This window comes from Cupressus sempervirens, chromosome 11, assembly GCF_028749045.1.
Source record: "Cupressus sempervirens isolate cs-2001-9-10 chromosome 11, ASM2874904v1, whole genome shotgun sequence".
Classification (NCBI taxonomy): domain Eukaryota; kingdom Viridiplantae; phylum Streptophyta; class Pinopsida; order Cupressales; family Cupressaceae; genus Cupressus; species Cupressus sempervirens.
The window spans coordinates 789,641,687-789,663,924 of record NC_143128.1 but is presented as its reverse complement, the minus strand read 5'-3'; the positions used below and the strand labels follow the sequence as shown (position 1 = coordinate 789,663,924).

Here is a 22,238-nt window from a genome sequence, read left to right as displayed (position 1 = left end):
TTTCCAAGACATGAAATATTTAAAGATCAAATTTCACATAACACAAGAAATGGACCTATTTCACATGTAACATGTGTATGTACATGTATGTAAATAAGTTCATATACATGTCACACATGAAATGTCGATATAATTTTTCTAAAATAAGTTAATGCAAATGTATATCTAAACATGTGCATGATGTTCCCATAACATATACAAATGTTCATGATCAAATATATCAATGTCCATAATATACATAGAAATGCATCAAATATCAACATGTCCACAAAATATATATCTAAATGTATCAAATAAGAGTTTCCACAACATATCCAAGAAGTATGTATAGAAATGTATCATTGTCCAAAATAACCAAATCTAATCAAGTACATAGAAATGTATTTCCTCAACATCAAACTCTAACTCAAGGAGCCCTCACCACTTGGTCCATGATACAATCTACCACCCGCTTGAGGGGTCTGTGTATAACACTTGAAAATTCCACATGTTAGAATATTTTATAACAAGAACAAATACATTTGTTTTTGAAATATATAAACTTGAAAAAAAAACACGTGTACATGTTTTTAAATATAAATAAATTTACCTATGTATCTTGATGATTATGATCACTAGGTGCTTGTGAATCTTTGTATGTGGCGGCTATTATAGACTCTTGTACACTATATGCACGCGCGCACGTGTGTGTGTGTGCGCATGGGCACGCGTGTGTATGTTTATATATACACAATTACATGATCAAAATCAAATTTTGGTTTCTTACCTGATCTCTTTTTTGGAGTGCACAATTGATGTCTGACAACTTAGAAGAGTGTAATTGTTAGCCCCAATTGATAATGTTGTTCATGTATGTGAAAGTCATATTAGTTGTTATGTTGTCATTGATGTCAAGTCTTAGTTGGCTAAACATTATGCTAATTCAGTAGAGTGCCATATCATTTGATTAATGAAGAGAATTTTAAGAAAGTATGTTGATGAGTGTGGTATTCAATGGACAATTAAATGAATTAGACTATGATAGTTTTAGTGGCTCCTGCGTTTTCATTCTATGCCTTGTTATATTTTGGTTTTGAGAGATACTTTGATACTCATGTTGGAGGACATTCAAGATGACTTGATGGTTAGATAATTTATTTTGATTTACTAGTATCATAGATGTTAGATGCTATGTTGTTCAATTTGATCATATCTGCATGATGATACTTATTGATGTGACATGATGTTTTATGATGCATCAAGTGATTTAAATATACAATTTTAATGTGATTAAATAAATGGCTATTTAATGGGATTTAATGCATTTATCACTTCAGCTATATTATATTATGCAATTGCACTTGATCATGTTGTTCAATGTGCAAGATTTATATCCCCACCAGTGGCACATGGAGTTAGTGAATCGACTGTTCTTACCTAGCCAATGTCATTCCTATATGGTCAACGTATCCTATTTAATTGAGTAATTAAACCCTCCAGTGATTTAATAAACCTAGACTCATTTGCATTATGTGATTAGACTCGTGAGCATGTCTATGCATATAGAGGTTCACAATTGTCGCGAAAGTTATTAAGGAATTTTGTGATTTAATAGTTAAGGGGAAATTTATATTTGATTTAATTATTTAATTCTCAACAGCTTTGTCACAATTGAATTCCATCTAAATTGGAATTGCTCAATTTTGTCTGGGTTGAAAAAGGGATCGTTTTAGTGAGCTTGTTATTTTCCTAATATGATATCCCACTTTAAAAAAGTGAATTTATATCCCAACAAGAAATTATTCCCTCACTTCTCACTTTTGAATTAGAAAGTTTGAGAGCAAAATCCAAATCCTCTTAAGGAGGAATTACTGTTTGATTCATTATGGGAGCTACGGGTGTGGGATTGTTGCGAAGTTGGTCTCATTGGATCTGGCTCGGGGAGACTTTGGTTTCTCGAGCTTTTGGATGACCTCTGCGAAACGATTATTTTATCGCGTGCATTCTTGATTTGCCCTTTTTGCCTACCAGGTAGGGTGCTCTCATTTTTATGTTTTGACTCTATTTTAGAGTCTGTTTTGGATAGAAGTTTTCTAGGAGGAAGAGAACTAGTGTTCCTCTCAATTCTTGTATGCCGGCTCTACCCGATTGGGCAAGTAGAAGCATTTGAGTGCTTTTTGACTTGAGGATTTGGGGTTCCATGCTGTTATGTTGGCCATTTTTGCATATAGACTTTGAACCTAGATTTTATTTGATATTTTTGACTTTTATACCTAGTGACATAATGGGTTTTAATTTGGAGGTTTTTGTCAATTTTGGTTTTCACCTCAATTTGTGTGCTACCTGGTTTTCTCGAGTTTTCTTTGCATGGAAGTTGGTCGTGGATCCATATTATCTGTAGGGATATGTATCCAGCCCTTGATGTATTTTTGATTGCATTGGGATCCATGTTGAATCCGTACTCCCAGATATAGGTTGGTTGAGTGATATATTTTATTGGAGTTTTATATGTTTCTCATCTAGCCCTTGTTAATATGATCATCACATAGTTGGTGTGCCCACACACGAGCATTTAAGCGTGCACTTGTCAGTTGAGTTATGTTCATTAGGGTTGGGTTGGGAGATTGCATTGCCTACAGGTACTCATTGTGTGATGAGCTTGGGTATATAGGCTAGGTCTGTGGAGGGGCTTCTCTCATAACCCTAGGTCGTGTTCTCGACAAGATATACATGTAGAAGTTTCTAATAAGTGATAATTGAATAAATTCATGGCTTATTAAATAAGATAAGAAAATACCACATTGTTCAAACGATTTAACTGGGGACCCAACACATTGGCCTCCTGAGGGGAACGATCCATAATGATGTTTCACTTGGGAGTCCTAAGCAACCGACTCTCCACCAGAGTCCCCTATATAGTAGACCCATAGAGCATCTGACTAGGACCTGTTGTATTGCATTTTCTCATGATCTTGGTTTCAATCCAGTGTACTGTTTGGCATAAGTTTTAGCCATTGATGGTTATCTTATGTGTGTTTGAGGTCGGATCACTATCTCCATCAACATGACGGGAGTGAGCCTATGGGTTCCACGTGGTTGGGAGGCATGACTACCTTTACCACTATTGGGGACCGACATACAAAGTTGGCCTTTCTCCATGTTCAGTTCCAGAGCTGGATGCTCACATGGTTCTTCTTTCTTCTATAGTATGTTTCCATGTGATTTATGCTATTTCAATTTATAGAGATAGTTGGTTTATGCTCATGTATGTTGTTGTAATGCTATTTTTTTGCATGCTTACTAGATGCTATGGATTAGATGATTAGTTGGTTGATTCATCCTTTCTAGCATGCTTAGCTATTTTACATTCATTCGAGTGTTCGAGCCTTAATATTTGTGGATCTGGTACTCCCCGATGTGAAGAAATTATTCTACTTTACATTTGTGGCTTTGATTTCCTTTTTTTTGATGTCAAACCCCATGTCATAAAGGGGATTCCTCATGCGAGAAAACCCTTCTCTCGCGTGAAGTATGGTGAATGTTCACGTTAGGCTGGGCATTCTCTTGTGCGAGCCTTGGTCTCAGTTGCTTAGAGTTTGTTGACCAATTTGGTGTTTCCTTGCACAAGAAGTGCATTCTCTCACGTGAGAAAGTAGTTTCTTGTACGTAGTGAAGTACTTCCTTGTGCAAACCTATAGGATTGCATTTCCTCACGTGAAAAATAGGAGGTACTTTTGCTTGTTTTTAGGAAATGTGTTTAGGTATTTTGAGTACCCTTCAGGGTTGTACACCTTCCTAGGCTTCGACAAATCAAACATTCTAGGTTTCATAACTGTTAAACTTTCATAGTTGGTTTTGGTCGTGTCGGTAAGTCATGATTTGGAGATTTGTTGGATGTCTAGATTGATTGGTCAAGTCTTCCGTTGTGATCTTTTGATCGATTGCATGTAGATGTTGTTTGAATCCATGTTTATTACTTTAAAAAAAATGTATTGGATTTTATCTATCCTTGTTCCAAGGATGTCCAGGCGGGGCATTACATCTGGTATCAGAGCCCATGTTGCAACATTGGGATCTCTGTGTTATACTCCCACTATGATATTATTTTTATTATGTACTATGGTATCTTACTTTAGCTTATGCTTGTGATATTTATGATTGTTACGTATGCCTCTGACCCTTATCTTGTTGCTCCTTTAGTGATGCATCATCCTGCATGTAGACTTGGTGGTCAGGGTAACAACCAACGAAATAACAATGAAGATGAAAACTATGAGGAAGAATGTTAGGAGGCAAGGGGAGGACAAGGTGAAAACAATCAGGGTGATGTCAGGGTAATGTTGCCTTTTTTTATAGGAAATTATATCTCGGTTGGGACCTCAGGTTGAGGAGAACTAATAGGACCGTGGCAAGGAAGAGGAATCTCACCATTGGGACTCCCACATGTCAGAGCACGGAGGTGAAGAAGAATGTGGGCATGAATTTGAGTGTACTTGCACAAAACCTAGTGATAGAGGTGTCCGTAGGAGAGGCCATGGTTGGGATGATGGAGATTCCATCCAAATGGACATGATGAGAGACCTTCAGAGGTCTAAACCACCACTATTTGATGGCCTAGGAGGAGGTCTCAAGGCCAAGACATGGTTACTAGCTATGAAACGTTGCTTCTCCTTGCATCGATATATAAGTAACGTGAAGGCCCATTGTGTTGTTACACAATTGAGAGAAAATGGATTTGTGTGGTGGGATATGGAAGCAAGAAGCTCCAAAATAGTATAATGGATCTCACTTGAGAGATCTTTGAGTAGAGGTTCAAGGAGAAATTCCTATCTCCATAGTACTGTGAGGCTCATGCTGATGACTTCCATGAGCTCAAACAAGGGAACTTGATAGTGGATCAGTATGAGAAGCAGTTCTTTGGGTTGAGACAATACTCCAGTTACCATTATGATGAGGTACTCCTTACTCAACATTTTGTTAGGGGTCATTGGGGATGTCTGTCTTGATCAGCCTAAGACACTTGCAATCACCACTAAGAAGGAAATGATTGTCAAGATAAATTTTGCTATGGGGCTCAATGTTAGATTAGATTCTTAGAGCCACAATATATGATCCACAGGACAGAGTGTACCACCCCCTCAGACATAGGTCACAAGGTAGGGTCAAGCCCAATCAAAATGTTCACAAGGTGGGCGCAATATTCAAGAGCAATGACACCAGCGTCATCGACAATAAGGTGGCCATGGTTCAGGTACCAAAGGAGGGAAGGGGTGTGAGCAAACTTAAGGTCAATAGTCCCCGCAAAGCCATCCATCCTAGGGTAATCAACAGTACTCTAGCAAAGGGAGTGCACCATATTCTAGCATTTCCCAGGGTGGACATCGGTCTGCTTCCAACTTTGGGGGAGAATGTTTTTCATGTGGTTAGCTCGGCCATAAATTAATGGATTGTCCTATAAAGACATCTTCAGAACCTGGCAGATGTGCGACCATGTTGGAACCTACCGTGGGTGATGTAGGTAGATCCCATAGAGTATTTGTGGTGGTTGAAAACTATCAAGCTAAGCACAAGGGTATTGTAGTCGAGGCTATAGGTACATTGCTTGGTAATTCTTTTGTTGTATTAATGGATTTCGGTGCATCATATTCTTTTATTTCACCATCCCTTGTTCAACAATGTGGTCTAGTGGCTATACATGTTGATAGGTGGAAAGTTGAGTTAGTTATAGGTTCCAAGGTGATTGTGGATTCCATAGTCAATGGTTGTGTGTTGGACTTGGGAACCTTCACCACCACAATTGATCTTCGCATCCTATCCTTAGGGTCTTATGATATTGTGTTGGGTATGGATTGGTTAGCCACCATCAGACAAATATAGACTACCAACGTAAGTTGGTTGAATGTGTGGATGACACAGGTGAGCAGGTGGAACTTGTAGGGGTCTAGAGGCCAGTCTCGCTTCGAATGATCTCATCTAAGAAGCTCAAGCAGAGTGTGCGACATGGATGTCAAATCTTTGCAGTCTCTATCAGTGACCTTAAGGAGGCTAAGAGCTGAGAGGTGACATTAGACAATTACCCACTCCTTCGTGAGGATGTTGACGTATTCCCTGATGAGATACTAGGAATACTGCTAGAACGTGACATTGATTTTCACATTGATACCATTCCAGGAGTGGAATCTATTTCACGAGCTCCTTATCATATGACTACTTAGGAGTTGAGTGAGCTTAGATTGTAGTTGGAGGAATTGTTGGCCAAGGGCCATATTCGCCCTTGTGTATCTCTGTGGGGTGCACCAGTCATCTTTGTGAAAATGAACAATGGATCTTTGCATGTATGCATTGAATACCAACAATTGAGTAAGATGACGATGAAGAATCAATACCCCTTGCCGAGGATTGATGACTTGTTCGATCAAATGAAGGGAGCAAGAGTGTTCTCGAAGATTGATATGAAGTCAAGATACCATCAGCTTCAGATTCATGAGTCTGACATTCATCGGACAACTTTTCGTACATGCTATGGGCATTATGAGTTTACGGTTGTACCCTTTGGGTTGACCAATGTGCCATTGATGTTTATGAGTTTGATGAATGAAGTATTTCACATGTACCTCGATCGATGTGTCCTTGTTTTCTTTGACGACTTATTGATCTATTCTAAGATTGTTGAGGAGCACGAGGTCCATTTACACCATGTATTGTAGTGCTTGCGAGACAATCACTTGTATGGAAACCTGGGTAAATGTAGATTCTTCCAATTTGAGGTGAAGTATTTGGGGCATATCATCACAAGTGATGGTATTGTAGTGGACACGGAGAAAATGTGAGCTATTATGGATTGGCCGGTGCCCACTAATGTTTTTTAGGTTTGAAGTTTTATGGGATTGGTAGGTTACTACTGTCAATTCATGAAGGATTTCTCACAAGTGGCTCACCCTATTACTTCCCTTCAGAGAAAAGGGAAGAGGTATGTTTGGTCAAACTAGTGTGAGTCAACATTTGAGGCTCTGAAGGAGCAATTGACCAGTGCACCAGTCCTTGCAGTGCCTAATCTTGTAGGTGACTTTATGGTTTGCACATATGCATCGTTGGAGGGTGTGGGTGCAATGTTGATGCAGGATGGTTGTGTGATTGCATATGAGTCTAGAAAACTCAAATACCATGAGCTTAAGTACACCACTCATGATTTGGAACTTGTGACAGTTGTGCATGTGCTTTGCACTGGAGACATTTCCTTTTGGGACATAGGTTTGAACTGCATAGTGATCATCGTAGCTTGTTGTATATCTTTACTTAGCCAAACCTGAATGCATGACAATGTCGTTGGATGGAGTTTCTGTGTGAATATGATTTTGATGTTCACTACATCAAATGGAAAGAAAATTTTATCGTAGATGCCTTGAGTAGGAGGCAACATGAGATATTAGTTTTTTCATTGGAAGTGGATTTGTGAGGCCGTATCTTAGAGGCCTTGCCTAGTGACACATGGTATTAGGAGGTGAGAGTAGAGATTGAGTTTGGACGTACCCTTGAGGGGAGGTTTTCAGGTTATTTGCTAGAGTCTAATGGAATGTTGTGATACTTGGGGCATAATTATGTGCCAGTGTTTGGGGATCTTTGTACCTTGATTTTTTCAGAAACACATCGTGCACCATATTCTACACATCCTAGTGTCAAGATGATGCATGACGACCTTAGATATTTGTACTTTTAGGCAGTGATGAGGCATGATGTTGCTAATTTTGTTGCTCAATGTTTGGAGTGCCAGAGAGTGAAGGCAAAGCATCAACATCCAATGGGCCTTTTGCAGATGCATACCATTTCAGAGTGGTTAATTTTATCATAGGGTTGCCTATGTCGTCACAACAACACAATTATGTCATGGTGACAATGAACAAGTTGTCCAAGGTAGCACACTTTTCACCCATGAGAACATCCTACACAAATTCTTTTGTAGCCCATATTTTCTTGGAGGACATTATTTGATTGCATGGAATCCCTCAACAAATTATATCAAATAGAGATCCAGTGTTTACCTCATCACTATACACATCTATCCAACATGCTTTGGGTGCACAACTCAATTATAGTTAAGCTTACCACCCAAAAATCGATGGTCAGACAAAGAGAGTGAACTAGGTACTGGAAGACATGCTTCACATGTATGTGATGGACAAGCAAGTAAAGTGGGAGGACTATCTATACCTTGTTGAGTTTGCTTATAACAATGGGTATGATAGTTCTCTTGACATGTCACCTTTTCAGGCCTTGTATGGTAGACCATGTCATACCCTTTGAGTTGGGATCGTTTAAAGGACCGAGTGATTTTTGGTCTAGAGATGCTTTAGGATATGGAGCAATAGGTTGTTCATATTAGAAAGCATTTGGTTATTGCACAGGATTGGCAAAATAAGTATACAAATGCCCATAGGTTGGATCATCCCTTTTCAATTTGTGATAAGGTGTTTTTGAGAGTGCATCCAAGGAAGAGCCCCATCCGTTATGGGAAAGGCTCTTAGTTGGTGCTACATTTTGTCAGACCGTTTGAGATCCTTGAGAGGATTAGTCTTGTTGCTTATCAACTAGCGTTACAACCTAGCCTATCACACATCCATGATGTTTTCCATGTTTATGTTTTGATGTAGTATATTCCTGATGTGACCCATGTACTTGATTGGGATGTTTTACAGGTGGAGGACAAACAACTTTCTTTGGAGCCCATATATATCCTTTAGCATCAGAGACTGACCCCTAGAGGTCAGGACATAGAGCAAGTAAGGGTCCAGTGGGACTCGAGTGATGAGGCTTCTACTACTTGGGAAAATGCTACACAATTGAGAGATTTGTACCCTTATCTTTTTGAAGGTTTCCAAGAGTAAGCCTATGCCTAGTGGGGAAGGATGTAGTGCCTCCTGTGTTTGCATTATGTACCTTGTTAGATGTTATGTTGTTAAACTTGATCATATCTGTATGATGATACTTATTGATGTGACATGACGTTTTATGATGCAGTGAATGGTTTAAATAGATGATTTTAATGTGATTAAACACATACTTATTTAATGAGATTTAATGCTTTTATCGCTCCAACTATATTATAATAAGAAATTGCACTAGATCATGTTGTTCAGTGTGCAAAATTTATATCCCTAGTAGTGGCACATGGAGTTAGTGATTCAACTATTCTTACCTAGCCAATGTCGTCCCTGTATGGTTGACATATCCTATTTAATTGACAAATTAAACCCTTTGGTGATTTAATAAATCTAGACTCATTTGCATTATGTGATTAGACACGTGAGCGTATCTGTGCATTTAGAGGTTCACAATTGTCGCGAAAATTATTAAGGAATTTTGTGATTTACTAGTTAAGGGGAAATTTATATTTGATTTAATTATTTAATTCTCGACAGCTTTGCCACAGTCGAATTCCATCTAAATTGGAATTACCTGATTTTGTCTGGGTTGAAAAAGAGATGTTTTTAGTGAGCCTGTTATTTTCCAAATATAATATTCGACTTTTAAAATGTGAATATATATCCCAAAAGGAAATTATTCCCTCACTTCTCACTTTTGAATTAGAAAGTTTGAGAGCAAAATCCAAAAACTCTTTAGGAGGAATTACTTTTTGGTTCATTGTGTGAGCTACGGGCATGGAATAGTCACGACGTCAATCTCATTGGATTTGGCTCGGGGATACTTTGGTTTGTTGAGATTTTAACCAACCTCAGCGGAGCAATTATTTTATTGTGTGCGTTTTTGATTTGCCTCTTTTGGCTGCCAAGTAGGGCTCTCTCGTTTTTATGTTTCAGCTATGTTTTAGTGTCTTTTTTGGATAGCAATTTTCTAGGAGGCAGAGAACTAGTGTTCTCCTTTGTTCCTGTATGTTGGCTCTACTTGGTTGGGCAGGTATGAGCATTTGAGTGCTTTTTGACAACAATTTTATAGCAGTTTCCTAGAAAGTAGCTTCTCGCACCCAGTAGAGTACTTCCCCGCATACAAAGGTATTCCTTCACGCGAACTTGCAGGGTTGCATTTCCTTGCATGAAAAAAATGGGGTACTTCTGCTTCTTTTCTAGAAACATGTTTAGGTGTTTTGAGTACCCTTCAGGGTTGTACACCGTCTTTGGCTTTGACAAGTCAGAGATTTTAGGTTTCATAACTATTAAACTCTCATAGTTGGTTTTGGTCGCGTCTATAAGTTTGATGCTTGGAGATTTGTTGGATGTCTAGATTGAGTGGTTAAGTCTTTCGTTGAGATCATTTGATCGATTACATGTTGATGTTGTTTGAATCCATGCTTATTACTTCAAAAAAAAACTTATGGCTTTTATCTATCCTTGTTCCAAGGATCTCTGGGTGGGGCATTACAATAGTATAATGTTGATTTGATTATTTTGTAATCATGTAAAGTTGTAATGAAGTTCATGAATTCACTGAGATACACCAATTTCACCATGAAAGATGAGGGTTTTAGCCTACTGGGAATAACCATAGACAGAAAACATTGTTACATGCAAATATAACCAATATCAAAAAATAATAAATCACATAGAAGAAAACACAAGACACAAATATTTAACGTGGTTAACCCAATCCTAGGTTACGTCCACTAACAAGTCCAATATTACTACTATCCAGTGATTACAATCCACAGTCCCTTACAACTCAATACCACCACAAGAAGCTATGATCTTACCATGCATTTTGAAATCCCTAACCCTAAGACATTTTATACAAGCTTTTGTTTATTACAAAATTAGGGCTAGAATAAGTTGTCCAATAGAAAAATAGCAGTTGACACCTTTTACAATATAAGGTCATTTTTGGCTTTCGGGGAGCTGTCCCCCAAAACCCTTGTGGGGGTGTTGCCCTTCAACCCCACCTTGTACTGCAATAAGGAGCACACTTGGGGCGCTACCCGAGGACCCCGCAAGGGGCACCACCTCCAAATCCTTGTAGAAATAATTTGGAGGGAAATCATGCCGAATAAACCTCAAAGTCTAATTAGGCTCCACATCACAATAACACCCTCAAGATAGGGTGAAAGGGCAATGCCCCTTCCTAGGTCTTGGGGTAGATCCTTAGTTGTGCTCCCTTTCGTAGTATAGGGTGGGGTTGAGGCACAATTCCCTCATAGGGGTTTTTGGAGGCAACGCCCTTGAAGCCAAAAAAGAATGAACTATTGTAAAGACATCAACTATTATTTTTTCTACTGGACAACTTAGTCTAGCCCTAATTTTGTAAGAAGTAAAATTTTGTATGAACTAGATTAGTGTTAGGGATTTCATAATGTATGATGAGATTGTAGCTTCTTTTAGTAGTATTGAGTTGTAAGGGATTGTGGATTGTAATAACTTATAATAATAATATTGGACTTGTTGTTGGTGGATGTAGCCTAGGGATTGGGTGAACCAGGTTAAATATTTGTATCTTGTGTTCTCTTCTGTGTGATTTATTATTTTTTGATATTTGGTTATATTTGCATATAATTGTTATTTATGTCCATGGTCGATCCTAACATGCCAAAGAAAAGTTAAAGTTTAGTGTTAACTGAGTGATGTATTGCCCGAGTGAAATGTAATTTTCATCAAGTATGAGCTAAAAGAACAAGCTAAGAAAGATTGAATTTGAGGCTAACTTATGATGAAAATAAAGAATGTTCAAGAAGTTCAAAGGATAAAGTAAAAGTTTCGTACAAGATCTATGGCTAGAAAATGTAATGAAGATATGATGAAAGAGATTTACGCAAGACAAAGATGAGCACGAAGTTCAATGAAGTTCTATTTTCTAAGTGTCTATATACAATGAATGTAAGATTGACGATCATGATTAAGTGATAGAATCTAAAGAGTTTTGGAATATGAAAGAGTACCATTTAAGGAGATGTTAAATAAAGTTTTTGGTTGTTGGTTGAATGCTGACTAAATGTGAATCATTATTGAAGTTAAAGAACGAAGAAGAACAAGGTGAACAAAATATAATAGAGTTGTGAAGATCAAGCAAAGGAAAGTGCAAAGTGAAAGTTCGAGTGTGTGAATCAACTAGAAAGAGATCGAAAGGTAGAAAATGAGTTGAACAAAGATCCGAAAAAAAGATTCAAACAAGCAACATAATGCTAAACCTAACTTATCAATTCACTATTACTTTCTTTCCACTATAGTAGGTAAAATCTCTTAACCGATTAGACCAAACAAGTCTGTGAAATCCTATATGTTAACATCAATTAGTAATGTTTGTAAGCCTTTTAGAGTGGGCCACTTCTTAGACGAGATCAAGGACTAATAAGGTCTAGATGATCTTCGGTTAAAATCCTCTAATGAGCTCAAACTAAAAATGTGTCTGTAACCTTTAACAAGGATACCTCCTAACATTGCTCACTTCAAAAGATTGAAATTATTTGGGTTACTAGTTTCTAGGTGGTTTCCCCATTTATAAGGTTTCCGTGTTAAATATTGGTGTCAAATGTGTAATTGATTATGTGTTGTAGCTTATTTTCATGTTGTATGTTTGTTACTGCAACTCGGTATAAACTAAATTATATCTCTGATACTCGATAAAGTAATGAATAATAAGATAACAATTTGAAGTATAATTAACATAAGTTTGATTTAAGAGGTTAAATGTGGTTATCGAGTTATTGCTATGAAAGTTTATGAAATTTAATTTTTTGGATACAATTTTCTAATTGTGTGTTGTCTTTGATGTCACACAAATGTCATATCAATTGTCAGTTAGTGCTTACCAAGCTCACTTGGTCAACAAGAATATTTTCCTTGCCTACCGAGCATTCCTAAAGATTACTCTGTGAAGACAATGTCTATCGACCTCACTTGGGTGTCGAAGGAAATTATGGTAGAAAATAGTGTTAACCAAGTTCTCATGGTTAATGAAGGAAAGTTGGACAAAGTCAGTGTTAACCGAGTTCACTTGATTGCCAAAGGATTTTGCAAGTTTGTAGTGTTAACCAAGCTTCTGTTGGTTAACATAGGGAATCATTTCAAGATCGGTGTTTACTAAGTTGGGTCGGTTATCGAAGGATTTTGTTGTTTTGACATAAGAAATTTAGTCATTTCAAGTATTGATTCCAGCCAACTATGGTGATGATTATTGGTCATTGTAATTTGTATTGAGCCGACTTGAAAATCTGAACAATATAAATATAAGGTCAAGTTGTGATTTTCAGTACTATGCAAGTGTATTGATTGATTGAGGAGGAAAGTGTGTGAGCGAACTTGAAGGATGGTCAAATATCCTTGTGGTGTAGCAAAGTAATATTCGAGTAGGAAGGATCAAGCTTTTGTGAAGCAGAACATGTTAGATTATGGTGACTAATCAGGAAAGTACTGTACATACTTCATAATTAGTGGGGTTCGGGATTCGTAGATTCACCATTCGTAGATTCGAGCCGACATGTTATAACCCTAAAGCGGTTTAATATTTGGATAAAAGGGCTTAGGGTTAGGGATTGTAATATAGGGTGATGCGAAATTGGTTCTTGCGGCGGTATTGAGCTGTAAGAGATTATGAATTGTAATTAGGTTGTAATCATTGGATTGTAATAAAATTGGACTTGTTGTTTGGTGGATGTAGCCTAGGGATTGGGTGAACCACGTTAAATCTTGGTGTCTTGTGTTCATTTCTGTGTGATCTATTATTTTTCTGTTATTGGTTCTATTTGCATGTAGTGTTTTATTTCTGTTCGTGGTTTTATCCTAACAAGTGGTATCAGAGCGAGGTTGTCTTTCAGTTATCCTCTGTAGGAAAGTCTCATGGTAAAGTGGGAGTCTCACGATTGAGTGGGAGCGATGGCAGATGAGGGTAAGCTGAGGGTTGACACGTTTAATGGGCAGAACTTCAAGTTATGGAAGATGTAAATGGAAGATTATTTTTATCAGAAGGATTTATGGAAGCCGTTGGAAGGCAAAGCCAAGAATTAGGGATCTATGTCAGATGCTGAATGGGATCTTTTGGACAGAAAGACACTTGGAAGCATTCGGTTATGCCTAGCACCATCAGTGGCATTTAATATTACAAAAACGAAGACAACATAAGAGTTGATGAAAACCCTAGCGACATTGTATGAAAAGCCCTCCGCTTCAAACAAGGTATTTCTCATGAGGTGTTTATTTAATATGAAAATGGCAGAAGATGGATCTGCTGCAGATCATTTAAATGAGTTTAATATTATTACTAGTCAGTTATCTTCTTTGGGTATCAATTTTGATGAAGAAATTAGGGCTCTCTTGATTTTGTGTTCTTTGCCTGAAAGCTGGAATGGCTTGGTAATGGTTGTGAGTAATTCTGTTCCTGGATCTAGTACCCTAAAATGTGAAGATGTGATCGATGTTGTTTTGAGTGATGAAACTCGTAGGAAATCTTCAGGTGGATCTAAGTCAGGAAGTGCTTTGAATGCACAAAGCAAGGGCAAAATGACTGAGAGAGGAAGTAACTCTGGAAATCGTGGGAAATCAAGAGGAACGTCAAAGGGGAAAAGGTCTTAATCGAGAGGACCGAACGATTGCTGGTACGGTGGGAAACCAGGTCATAGAAAAAAGATTGCTAGAATTGAAAGAAAAATGAAGGAGATAAATGAGATGGAGACAAGGAGGCAAATGTGATAACAAATTCGAAGAGGATGCTTTGATTTTGTCTTTAGAAAGTATTGATGATTCATGGGTTTTAGATTCTGGTGCTTCATTTCATGCTACACCTCATAGAGGTTATTTCATTGATTATGTCCAAGGAGATTTTGGGCTTGTTTATTTGGGGGATAATGAACCCTGTCAGATTGTTGGAAAGAGAAAAATTAAGATTAAGTTGCAGAATGGAAGTCATTGGCTACTACATGAGGTAAGACATGTTTCAAGGCTAAGTAGGAATTTAATTTCAGCCGGGCAACTCGTTGATGAGGGTTGTGTAGTTACTTTTAATGATAAAAATTGGAAGGTTTCAAAAGGTTCCCTTGTAGTAGCAAAAGGTGTGAAAGTAGGCACCTCATATCTTTGTACAGGTCATATTATTCCTTCTACTTTGATTGTTTCAGAGAAAAATGAATGTTTAGGAACAATTGTTGTAGTTGAGTAGGGAGAACAAATCGCTGCTGTAGATTCTGATACAGTGATGTGGCACAACAGACTTGGGCACATGAGTGAGAAAGGTATGACAATACTTCATTCAAATAAAGTTTTACTAGGTCTAAAATGTGTTAATATGGATTTCTATGAAAGTTGTGTGTATGGAAAACAAAAAAGAGAGTTTTGTAAAGATTGGAAAGGAAAACAAAAAGGAGAAATTAGAGCTTGTGCATACAGATGTATGGGGACCATCTCAAGTATCTTCCCTTGGTGGCTCTCATTATTATGTTACATTTATTGATGACGCAACTAGAAAAGTATGGGTTTATTTCCTTAGACAGAAATCTAATGTATTTCAAAGTTCTAAGAAATGGAAATGCTTGGTTGAAAATGAGACTGGTAAGAAATTAAAATGTCTCAGATCTGATAATGGTGGTGAGTATTGCAGTATGAATTTGAAAATTATTGCTCCACTAATGCTATTCGTAAACAGAAAACTGTTCCAAGGACTCCACAGGAAAATGGAGTGGTTTAACGCATGAACAAGACTATAATGGAGGGCGCAAGGAGCATGAGGTTGCATGCTGGGTTGCTCTTACACATGTGGGCAGAGGCTGTCAATACTATTGTATATTTGATTAATAGAGGTCCCTCTACTCCTTTGGGCTATGGTATTCCAGAGGAGGCATGGACTAGTAAAAAGGTAAGTTATTCTTTTCTCAAGACCTTCGTTTGTGAAGCTTTTGCTCATATAGACTTTGAAAATAGAACCAAGCTAGAAGCTAAATCAAAGAAATGTGTCTTTGTTGGATATGGCATTAATGAATTTGGTTATAGGCTTTGGAATTTTGAAAATCAGAAAATTGTAAGAAGCCGGGATCTCATATTCAATGAGAAAGTGTTGTACAAAGATTTGTTGCAGCAACATGAGAAGAAAGAAAATGATTATGTAGTGCTAGATGATACTCGAAAAGTTGATGTTCCAGCCATTCTTCATGATGTGCAACAACCGCAACAAAAAATACCACACACTAGTGAATTTTAGACGATCAACGAGGCAACTTAGACCTCCACAAATATTTTCTCCCTCTTTGTATTCTATTTTACTTACTGATGCTGGTGAACTTGATAGTTATGATGAAGTTGTGCAGGTGGATACTAAGATTCAATGGGAGTCTGCAATGAAAGATGAAATGGACTCTTTGCTAAAGAATAAGACATGGGATTTGTGCAAGTTGCCCACAGGTAAAAAGGCTTTACAGAATAAGTGGGTTTATAGGTTGAAAGAAGAGGAAGGAGGTAAGAAAAGATTTAAAGTCAGGTTAGTTGTAAAAGGATTTGCATAGAAAAAGGGAATTGATTTTGATGAGATATTTTCTCCTGTTGTTAAAATGACTTATATCCATACTGTTTTAAGTCTTGTGGCTACTGAAGATTTGCATTTAGAGCAGTTGGATGTTAAAACAACCTTTCTTCATTGTGATTTGGATGAAGAAATATATGGCTTAGCCACGGGGATTTGAGGTCAAAGGTAAGGAGAACTTAGTGTGCAAATTGAAGAAAAGTTTATATGGCTTGAAGCAAGCACCTCGGCAATGGTATCTAAAATTTGACAGGTTTATGCATGAGCATGGCTATAACAGGTGTCATTCAGATTATTGTGTTTATTTTAAGAGGTCAGATGATGATAGGTACATTATTTTATGTTTATATGTTGATGATATGCTTGTAGTTGGGTCTAACATAGATCATATTAAGGGGTTGAAATGTCAGTTAGCACATGCATTTGCTATGAAGGATTTGGGGGCAGCAAAACAAATCCTTGGTATGAAGATTTGCAAAGATAGGAAGAACAGAACATTGACGCTATCTCAGGTTGATTATGTTGAGAAGGTGTTGCAACGTTTGTCTATGGAGAATGCTAAAGCTGTCAGCACACTTTTACCTGATCATTTGAAATTGACTAAGGAGATGTGTCCTAAGACACAAGAAGAGGAGGATAAGATGTCCAAGGTACCCTATGCTTCAGCTGTAGGAAGCTTGATGTATGCTATGGTATGCACTAGGCTAGATATTGCACATGCAATGGGAGTCGTTAGTAGGTATATGAGTCATCCAAAATTTGAGCATTGGAATGCTGTCAAGTGGATTCTCAGATATTTGAGAGGAACACCCAATAAGTGTTTACACTTTGGGAGCTCTACTACTGATTTACAGGGCTATGTTGACTCTGATTTGGCAGGGGATATTGATAGAAGAGTACTACTGCTTATGTCTTTACTATTGGTGGGGTAGCCGTGAGCTAGGTTTCTAGGTTACAAAAGATTAATGCTCTATCCACTACAGAGGCATAGTATGTTTTTGCTACAGAGGCAGCCAAGGAGATGATATGGCTTTAGTTCTTCTTGGAAGAATTGAGACATCCTCAGAAGGATAATTATTTGTTCACAGATAGTCAGAGTGCCATTCATCTTGCAAAGAATTCAGCTCTGCATTCTAAGACCAAACACATACAATTGTGATACCATTTCATTTGGTTAGTTTTGGAGGATGGACAGTTAAGGCTGGAGAAGATACATACAAATGACAATCTAGCAGATATGTTGACAAAGGTTGTAACAAGGGAGAAACTGAACTCCTCTTCAACTTTGGTTGGTTTTCTAGATTGAACATGAATAAAAGAACAACAAAGTCCAGGGTGGTTTGATCCAGTGGGAGCCCCATCTGGTAGTGGTATTGCTACACGATCAGTCTCCAAGTGGGAGATTGTTGTTTAGTGTGGAGCCTGATTAGTCCCCAAGTGGGAGATTTTTAGATTATGGTGACTGATCAGGAAAGTACTGTACATACTTCATAATTAGTGGGCCCTATTTTATCGAGATTCATAGATTCACTATTGATAGATTCGGGCCGACATGTTATAACCCTAAAGCGGTTTAATATTTGGATAAAAGGGCTTAGGGTTAGGGATTGTAATGTAGTGTGATGCGAAATTGGTTCTTGCGATGGTATTGAGCTGTAAGGGATTATAGATTGTAATCAAGTTGTAATCACTAGATTGTAATAAGACTGGACTTGTTGTTTGGTGGACATAGCCCAGGGATTGGGTGAACCACATTAAATCTTGGTGTCTTGTGTTCGTTTCTGTATGATTTATTATTTTTCTGTTATTGGTTATATTTGCATGTAGTTTTTTATTTCTATCTGTGGTTTTATCCTAACAGAACATAGATCTGTAATCAGTAATTTTGTTGCATCTCCATTAGGTCATTTCATTGTTACTTTCTTACCATTGTAGCAGTAAGTCAAAATTTCTTAACAGAGTTGGTTTAACAGCCAATTGTAAATCCTCTAATAGGGTGACAGTTCCATTGAATTGTTTAAAGACCTCTTACAAGACCACTCCTAACAGAGTGATTAAATCCTCTAACAATGTCACACCTAACAATGTGTTTTGTAATCTTTAACCAAGTTGGCTTCTAATAGGGCTCACTTCAGAAGAGTGAAAACAATAACTAATTACATTGGTGGTTTATCCCATATTGGATTTCTACATTAAATCTGGTGTCTCTTGTGTTCATTTCTTTTCTCCCATATTTGCGAATTATTACAATTGATGTTAGATCAACTAAAATAAAACATACTTTGCATTTACCGATTTACAACATTTTTCAGTATATTTACCGAGTGATAGCAGTAATTAGTTTTGTTAGACATCTAAGGATTTGTAAAGATATTTTTGTGGTGATTGATTCACCCCCCCCCCCCCCCTCAGTTACTCCATCTATATTTCCAACATAATTTGGTACTAAAGTGTTTGAAAGGCTTGTTGGATAACTAGACATATCTGATTCACCTCCTGCTCCCCTTGACCCCCCTTCTCAATTATCTAACAATTGATATTAGAGCCAAGTTCTTGGAGGAAGAAGTTACAAGGTAGTTGAGGAAAGGATCTGAAGATGTACAAGAGAGAGATGCCAAAATTAAATAGAAGAATCTCCACTAATGACAAAACAAAATGAGGCTGCATCTATTTGGAGTAGAAGACAATGCTACACACTAGTTGGACAATGCATACATTGGTCTTGCCCCTCCTACGAATTTGTAACAAATAACCAAGAAGAGAGAACATAATAGTTTGATGATTGAAATTGCATCTACTATGAATGATGTCGAATTTGATGATGTCAAGAACTGTTCTAATGCTAAAGAGATGTGGGATAAATTGGCACTTGTATTTGGTGGATATCAGAAAGTGTTGAGAGAAAAGGTAGAAAGTATGAGAGGAAAGTATGATGACATGAGAATGAAGGAAGGTGAGAATGTTGCACAATATGTGTATCTAATCAAGGAAGTTGTAAGTGCAATTACAGCAACTCGAGGAGTCATTAGTGACAGTGAAATTGTAAGTGAAGTTCTTAGAACACTCTTACCAATTTATGCTATAAAAGTTTCTGTAGTTTAAGAAGTTAGAGCTATGTCTTATAGTGATCTTACACTTGATGGTTTAGTTGGTTGGTTGACTACATTTGAGTTGAGTAATTTTGAAAATAGTGTTAGAATGCTTAGAATAACTAATGGGGGGTAGGGGGAGGAGGGTGAATCCATTACTCAAGGTCCATTAGTACCAATTGAACAATCAAACAATCAAACACTTTTTTGTCTTGCTTATCCTGCTACAACTCAATCTCTACTGTAATCTCAATATCAATATTAAGTAGTAGTTCACTGTCCTAATATAACAAACTTATTGAATGTAAACATTTGAAATGTAAAACACGATAAAAAATTCAACACATGTTTGACATGAGGACTTAACGTGGAAAACCAATTTGTGAAAAACTACCAGTAACATGTCACCACTTTTCAGTCTTTTGAATTGAGCCCTGTTAGGAGTGGCCTTGGTAGAGGACTTTAGAACATTCCATTAGAATGTCATCCTGTTAAGGGATTTTACACAGACTATCAAGTCCTTAATGACTGTTAGGTCAACCTTTTATTTAAAGGATTTCAATACAAACAATTTACAATGATTAGAAATAAAACATTAGGGTTTGATCTGTATGATTACAAATCACTTTGTAGTTTCAGATCTCTATTCAGTTCTTGTGTTGATTCCTTGACAAGCCTTCCTTGCCACCTTTGTCCTTGATTTGCTTGGCAACCCTTCAAGGATTCACCCTTCTCCTCACAACAAACTTAAGCCTTCTGCTTAAATTTTCTTATCGACCTCAACAACTTTTTTTCATCTTATTAGAAATCTCTTAAACACTCATAACTTCTTTGTTCTTTTCTCTTCTTTGCATCTCTCTTGTTCACACTCTTCAAAGTTCATCTCTATGCCTCCTTAAATAGGAAATTCTAGTCCTCTGTCATTTTTCATAATCATCGTAGATCTTAGGGTTTGTGATGTGATCCAATAGATTCATTATATCTTTTCATATCTTTCTTTTCTAGAAACTTCTCATAGAATTTGTTCACCTAATCCTCTCCTTGAACTAAATGATCTAACGTGTTGATCCTTATCTTCAACACATTTTACATATCCCAAAAAATCAACTGAGTTGATTGGAATTCACGATTTCTTATACACATTCAAAATACTATCACTTGGCCATCACTAGGTTCTAACACTCGATCATCATTGATTTTCTCGACCACTATAGAGAGCTTGGCATCAACACTGATTGCCTGGTCGATACTGATGCTTAGTCAATGCTGAATTTTCTCAGTACTTACTGTGGCTTAATTGACACTAGCATCAGTCGACACAAACTTCAAGTTCCTTAATCTTCCGTTGTATTCCTCGGTCAATCTTATGCAATCTTTGAATTTTTCTCATATCTTTATAATGTAAACAATGAAATTATCTTGTCAAAGTCTAACTAATCAAACATCCATAGTAGCTTCCTTTTCATAACTCAACCTTTCGTCCAGGCACTTTTGTTATGAGCAACTTCTCAAATCCTCTTCATCAATCAAATAGATATGACATTTAGATCAGATAGCAACATGTCTCATTAGTAGATTTCACATCAATGATAATATAACAATTGTTTCAATTATAGTTTCCAACAAATAGTGTGACTACAATTGAAAATGCTTTCAAGTCTTCACTAACCATTAGTAGTTCTAAGAAAGAAAAGAGAAATGCATATGAAAGTGAATCTAAATTTGAAGATGAAATGGAGGACATTGAAGCATTGCTTACAAGGAGGTTACTAAGAGGCAAAGGTAAATTCGAAGGTAAATTGCCCTTGATATCTTTTAAGTGCAATAAAGTTGATCGTTTTGCAGTTAAGTGTCCTAACAAAAGAAAGAGTGACATAAATGATAAGAAGGATCATGAGTGTAGGAAGAATAAGGACAAAAAGAAGAAATCATGCTATATTGTTGAAGAAGAACATACCAAGTCCAATACTAAAGATGAGAGAGAAGTAGTTGAAATGGTGTATGTTGCAGTGAAGAAACATCCCAATAAGGAAACTTGTGAAGATGAATAGCCCTTATTTCACATATTAGTAAAAATGATACATATATCATAGATAGTGTATGTTCACATCATGTGAATTGTAATATTAGTAAGTTTGACAAAATTAAATAAATTGATGATGGTGGAACTGTTAGTTAGGAAATATGTTCCATGTCTAGTGAAAGGTAGACGATCATTGATATTGAATGAAAAAATTAGATGTGATGACACATATTGGGTAAAAGGTCTAATATATAATCTATTGAGTGTTGCTCAGTTGAATAATACAAGCCACAAGTTGGAGTCTTAGAATAGGAAAGTCAAGATCTATGAGAATGAAGAAAATTTGATTGGAATTGGATGACAAACAAAAAGTAATCTATTTTATCTTGATCCTACTATTGATACATGTTTTTTTGCAAAAGATGAAGATGTATGGTTGTGGCACAAAAGGTTATGTCATGTTAATTTTGAAAATACGGTGAATGTTAGTAGAAATAAAAGAGTTAGAGGCTTACCAAATCTGCATAAACATGAGAATGCTATGTGCAAAGAATGTCAACTCGATAAGACGACAAAGTTAAGCTTTTCAAGTAGGATTCATACTTCTAATAATATTTGCAATTAGTGCATATTGATTTATGTAGATCAACAAGAGTGAAAAATGATTATGGTGACAAATATTTCATACTATTTATTGATGGCTA

General features: G+C 37.0%; 1 long non-coding RNA gene across 2 annotated transcripts in view; it reads right to left on the bottom strand.

Moving 5' to 3' along the window:
- Positions 1-269: 269 nt before the first annotated feature.
- LOC149531960 (uncharacterized) overlaps positions 270-22,238 on the bottom strand; it is a 162,739-nt gene continuing 140,770 nt past the window's right edge. The window contains exon 4 of one of the 2 annotated variants that reach the window (XR_016359124.1): positions 270-473. This is a non-coding gene — a long non-coding RNA (uncharacterized LOC149531960). The remainder of the gene's footprint in view (positions 474-22,238) is intronic. The other variant, XR_016359125.1, reaches the window with a different exon arrangement.